Below are 6157 nucleotides of genomic sequence, written 5' to 3'. Positions count from 1 at the left end.
TGTGTGAATGTGCTAAACTGGTATCACAAAGTGCTATTGAAAATTCTCTTGATCTGAAACTGGTTATGCGCTATAGAATGATTGATACGCGCTAGGAAGTTGCTCCTAGGCACTAAGCTGCCTTGATTTCTTTGTTTTCTATCATTTTGGAATTTTAACTTGTGTTTGTGATGGATGATTTTCTGAAACATAAATTACAAACACGACACACGAATGAGAACAAATTTTGCCTATGCTAGACAAATAGTGTATGTTTTGTGAGGATGTGTTCAAATCCCCGATATTTTACAGGTTTAGATAACAAGTAAGACAAATCAGATAGACTCTTTATTCAAGGGTCATCAACAATATCATAACCCACTAGTATTGATACTTTGTCAGCTCAAACAACCTTGTCACCCCCTAGGGGGCGCCCATTTTTTTTGCCTTTTGCCAGAAATTAACTCAAAGTGAATTGCTTCACAATTGAGTAGTTATCTTGGGAGATATATGTGAGTGATCTTGGAGGCGGTTTCTTCCCCACCCTTGCATTAAGATATTGAAGATGTTTGGATACTGACTCGGCTCAAAGTTTCTAGTTCTAAAGTTCTTAATTAGGCTTCCGTTCGGTCTTCAGTGATAAACTCCCTCGGGAGGCTTCCAAACCTTTAGAACAAGGGCCAGGATTGAAAGTTATCAATCCATGTTTATAATTCTCACCAATGAAACGGTGATAATTGTCAACAAGAGACTACTTGAGAGGAGATGTAAGAAGCATTAAATGCTTGAGAAGACATGATGGTTACGTTAGGAGGTAAGGGTTAAGGTTAGGTTAGGGTCATCCATTGGATAAAATTTTTACCCAAAGGATAAACTCTTGTGCAAGGGTTAAAGAAATAACCAAGGTTAAAGCCATAAATGCTTGATGAGACCCTTGGGTTAGATGAGGGTTGAGTTAGAGAGAAAGTCTCTAATCATGCAAGAAGGTTGAGTTAACCATTAATGGTTAGGAAGACTTTGAGGGTTAACTTGTTGAAGACATAAAACCTTTAATGGTTATTGAAGACTTTGAGGGTTTGAGAAGTGACTTCCCTTTGCTTAGGGATGTGACAATATTTAGGAGATGGATTAGGCTAACTTGGAAGTGATTAGAAGAATCTAGAAGGGGGTTTAGAGAGGCAAGTGGGAGATGTAGGATTTTGCAAGTGGATGGAGAGGAATTTTAATTAAAATAAATTACTTTATTTCAACAAAAATAGATGCAACTTGCATAAATACAAGTGGGGGATTAAAATAAATAAATTAAATTTATTTAATTGCAATGAACAATTTAATTAAAAGAGGAGAAAGGGGAATTAATTAAATAAAATGATTTATTTAATTAAAGGTTATGAAAGGCTTAGGCGAACTTAATTAAATAAATTGAGTAATTTATTTATTCAAGTAAATGAATGTAAAGAATTTAATTAAATAGAATTTAATTAAATAGAGAAATGAGGTTAAAATGAATATTAAATATTCACTTAGGAAAGTGGTCATTTTTATATGTCTACAGATTTAAATCCAACACGACATATAAACATGTAAATTAGTCCCTGTTCTCCCTAAAATTATCTTATAGACATAACTATGCCCATGAAATTCCCAAAGATTGGAAGATGTACTTCAACCATACTTCATGAGGTAAGGCATACATATATAGCAATACATGCTCTTTAGAGGGTATTTGTTCCATGGGATTGAATCTAATATGCCAATGATTCATAGGCAAATTGACATTTTGATTAAATAGGGTCTCCATCAAAGATCCACTATGTATATTCCTAGTTGAATCAAAATAAAAAATCCTTGTATATCCACTACGTTGCGCAAATTTTGTCCTCTCAAGTATAAAATTAAATGATTTCATATGTGCCTAAGATATGTGAAGATCTTATTTGTTATAATCTGATGCTTCTTACCTAAATTAGACATTTAACTTCTTACAAATAAACTACTACTTGGTTTAGTCTGATGCAAATCATAACATTTATAAGTAGACTAAATAGACTTGCAGGGGATACACAATTCATGTCCCCTATCTCATATGGCATCAAAGGAGACTAATCTACATAAATCTATACTTCCAAAAAAATGGAACACTCACTAGTTTGAAATTATATATCTTAAACTACTATAAAATAGAGTTAACTTGCTTCATTTGGCTAATCCATAGTTTTCTATTCATTCAATCTCTTTTGATCTTAGCTCTTAAGATGAAATTAGTTGAAGTTAATTACTTCATATTAAATTGTGTTGAAAGCTAAGGTTTTAGAGACCTAATCATATCCTTGCCATTATTCAAGAACACATGTCATTAACTTATAGATATGATGCAAGGACATCCATGAGTATAGGGCGATCCCGCATCACCCAAAAATATTATTATTTTAATTTTAGTTAAGGTTATGTGAAGAAAAATAAATTCAAGCATTTGTAGGTCTCAATGTACCTAGGAAAGTGCCTAAGGGGGACATAGGGGGTTGAAAATATTTAATATTCATGGCCTATATGTAAAAGCAACTGTAATTTTTCAGGAAGGGACACATTTTTCAATCAATTATAGTATCATAAAAATTTCCTTTTGGATGTATAAACAAGGAAGGAGAAGAGTCATGCACTCATATTTATCGAATGGTTAAATAAAAATGGGAAAATACACATTTTTAGGCACCCACTTGGGAAAATTGAAAAGACCTCTTTAGGTGGCCTGTTCGGGAAGTTGAAAGGTCATTTGTAATTTCCCATGCGAGGAACCTCAAGGTAAAATATAATCATACATACAACAATAGAAAATTGCAATAATTTTTTTGTTAAGCAGAAACATTTAATATCAAGAATCAATTAAAGTTCATTACTCACATGTATTTCCAAGAGGTTCCTCAACATTATTTAACAAAATAAATTGCATGAAGCATAAAGGTAATAGTCATAAGCAATCCTAAACATAACATTTGAACATATTATTCCATTACACATGATTAACATAACAAAACCATTTAAAACTCAACATCAACTGAGACAAAGGATGATTCATAAACACATGATGAATTGTCGGTACCAACATTGCCCAATATAAAACCACTAAACATAAATTACATTGCATCATTCAATTACATCAATATTCCTCCTTATTGGAGTATTACAATTACAATCGTATAAATACACATGAAACATTAACATAACTACATCTTCAATATCAATACTGGGAACACGAACAAGATGCACCAACTGGAGAAGACCACATTCATGCTTTGTAAGGAAAAATGACTTCTAAAGATAGGCCACAGCCACCTGACCATGTGGAATCCGAAGGTCCACCCCACCATGCTAGGGAGATAGACACCAAGTCCTAATAGACATACTAAGGTCAGCAAGATCCAACCATCCCAAAGAAAGTCAAGTACTAACAACAAGGTCTATTTTCAGAGGCTAGTTATCACAATACTTTAATAAAGGTGCTAGGATGCATTAGGGAAGGAGTGTCATCACACGTTCCTCCTAGGGTACACATGCGGTATCGACAACCTTTCTTCAAGACAAGGCGGTCGACTGTGCCAACTCCAAATGTCTCATGGACAGACAAGCATCTTCTCAAACCCTTCTAGAGCCTAAATGAGCACTCAAGACATGGGTGAGGTAAACTTATTTATCTTGATTAAGTGTGTTACCCTGAATCATTATTATTATGTTATCACTTATCAGCAAACTCCATAATAGGTTACCCAGGTGGCCACTTTGGGCCCCAACCCCCATTGCGAGTCACTCCTCCCTAAGACTCCAACACAACCTTCCCATAGGTTAACCCACTCTTAGAGTAGAAACCAAACTTAAACCGAACTAAATCGAGAAAGGGTTTCATCACCCTAACAATAAGAATCAATACCAAAATCACATGGTCTGGTCAATCATAAAGGAGATAATAATACCACAACTTCGTTATCCAATTATTCTCAATAATAACGTCCATATCCAAATAATGACATAAGGTTACTAACCACCCCTATGAGCCTCTGTGACACTAAATTGGATCAAATTAAAACCCTAAGGTGTTGTATAAATCAACTTAACTAAGTAATTCCACAAGACTATAAGGTACATCATGTCTAAAATACATCCACAACAATAACCACATAAATTATATTAGTCATTATATTAACTTTATTAATCAAGGGTTGATTTTAATTAATAATAAAAACACAATTTCAATAACACTCATATTAACACTAATGACTTTAGGATGTGGTTTAAATAACAATGATAAGGAACAACTAAAATAATATTTATCATTTTCAAATAATATACCTATATATGGTTTCATTTAAAAGTATTTTAATATATTTAATTTCTATTATTCAATGTGAATTAACATGAAAGTATTAGCATAATTCTAGTATAAAGTAAGCAATATTAATTACTCTACCATTAAAAAATATATAACACATTGTTTATGGTTTATTTGAGTATCGTACAAATGAAACTAGCAGTTGCAGGGGAAGTGCCTGCAACAAGACGCTGATACGTGAGGCATAGTTGTTAGTTTTTTTATTGTGGTGTGTGAATTCTTGGTGAGAGTTATGAAACACACTGAACGAAGAATTGAAGGAGAGCAGTAAAGAAGTGAAATATTTATTATATGAAAATATGTAACTGTACATAACCCAACCAATGTAATATGTTGTTCCCAGAAATGAATAAAACCACCCACCAACCCCCATGCTACCAATGCCAACATGATGTACAGTAGCACAAAGTATTAGAATTCTGATTTTACATTGCTGTCTTTTTTTTGTTTGGAGTCAATGTTGACTATATTTTTTCCTATACAAAATTAGGAAAGCACCGTATTGTATTGCAACTATGCGAAGTACATAACCCAACCAATTTAATAATTTGTTCCCAAATATGAATTAAAACACCCACCAACCCCCATGCTGCCAATGACAACAAGATGTACATTATCAGAAAGTATCAGAATACTGTCATTACAATGTTTTATTGTATGGTTTGCAACCAATGTTGATCATATGTTTTGGTTCTAGAGAAATAGGAAAGGATAGTATTGTAGACTGTATAAACCCAACCATTTTGATGTGTTGGTCACAAAAAGAGAAATGAACCACCCTCCAACTCCCATGCTAGTATTGCTAGCATGTTATACAATCAATTCTGTTTGTACCTGCAAGGAGCCAAAAAGAATGAGAAGAACAAAGAACCAACAATGAAACAAAATTTGGGAAAAACGTGAAAATCGAAGAAAAGAGAAGGGGGGAATACGTACTCGAGATGAGTACCAGGCAATTAACATGTTGGAGAAAACTGTGTTGAGATTGTGTAATATGCGATGAAGATAACAATAGGAAGCAAAAAGTTATAGATAAAACAGTGGAAGGCGAAAGAGGGAGAAATAGGCTTTTTTTCCTGTGTGCAACAAAATCAAGTTATGTTGATGCCCTACATAGACGATAATAAGCAAAATGAATCAATAACAAATGAGATGATTTTATGTGAGAAAGGAAATAATGGAAAGAGAGGAATGAAGATAAAAAAAGAAGAGTGAACTGTGTTGATGGGGGTGGTGTGCATACCTGTTTTGTTACCATGTGAAAGAAAAAGAAAAATACAAGTATGTTAAGCTGCAAAAACATTGCACAAAGAAATGAAAGTGTACCTAGATTTATTTGAAGCAGGTATGCAACGTGCTATATTTGTGGCTGATCCTACAAGGTGCATTGGTGAGAACCTGTGTAATTGTATGAAATGATTAAAACAAAATGCAATCGGTGATAGTCCGAGAGTACGATACCATTGGTAGATTTTTTCGAAAGTGTCTGTTCTTTGTGTTCTTTGATAGTTTTAGCAATCGAGTTTCTTCTTTCTTCCCGACATTGGTTGTAAAACCACCTTGCAATTTGGAGAACCTCTCGTAAGTGAAGGGTGGATTAATTTGGATGCCTTCAAGTGATTTGACTTGAGAGAGTGCAGTAAATGTGAGACCCTGTTTTTCTGTTTTTCCAATGTCAATTGTTGCAAAGTCGAGTGTGAGGCCCTATGATTTGTGGATAGTAATACCCCAAGCCATTATTAGAGGAATTTGTGTGTGGTTGCCTCTAGTATTTGGTAGAATGGGAACATATCT

The sequence above is a fragment of the Cryptomeria japonica genome, chromosome 3 (assembly GCF_030272615.1).
Source record: "Cryptomeria japonica chromosome 3, Sugi_1.0, whole genome shotgun sequence".
NCBI lineage: Eukaryota > Viridiplantae > Streptophyta > Pinopsida > Cupressales > Cupressaceae > Cryptomeria > Cryptomeria japonica.
The sequence above is the reverse complement of the archived record's forward strand: the minus strand, read 5'-3'. Positions refer to the sequence as shown.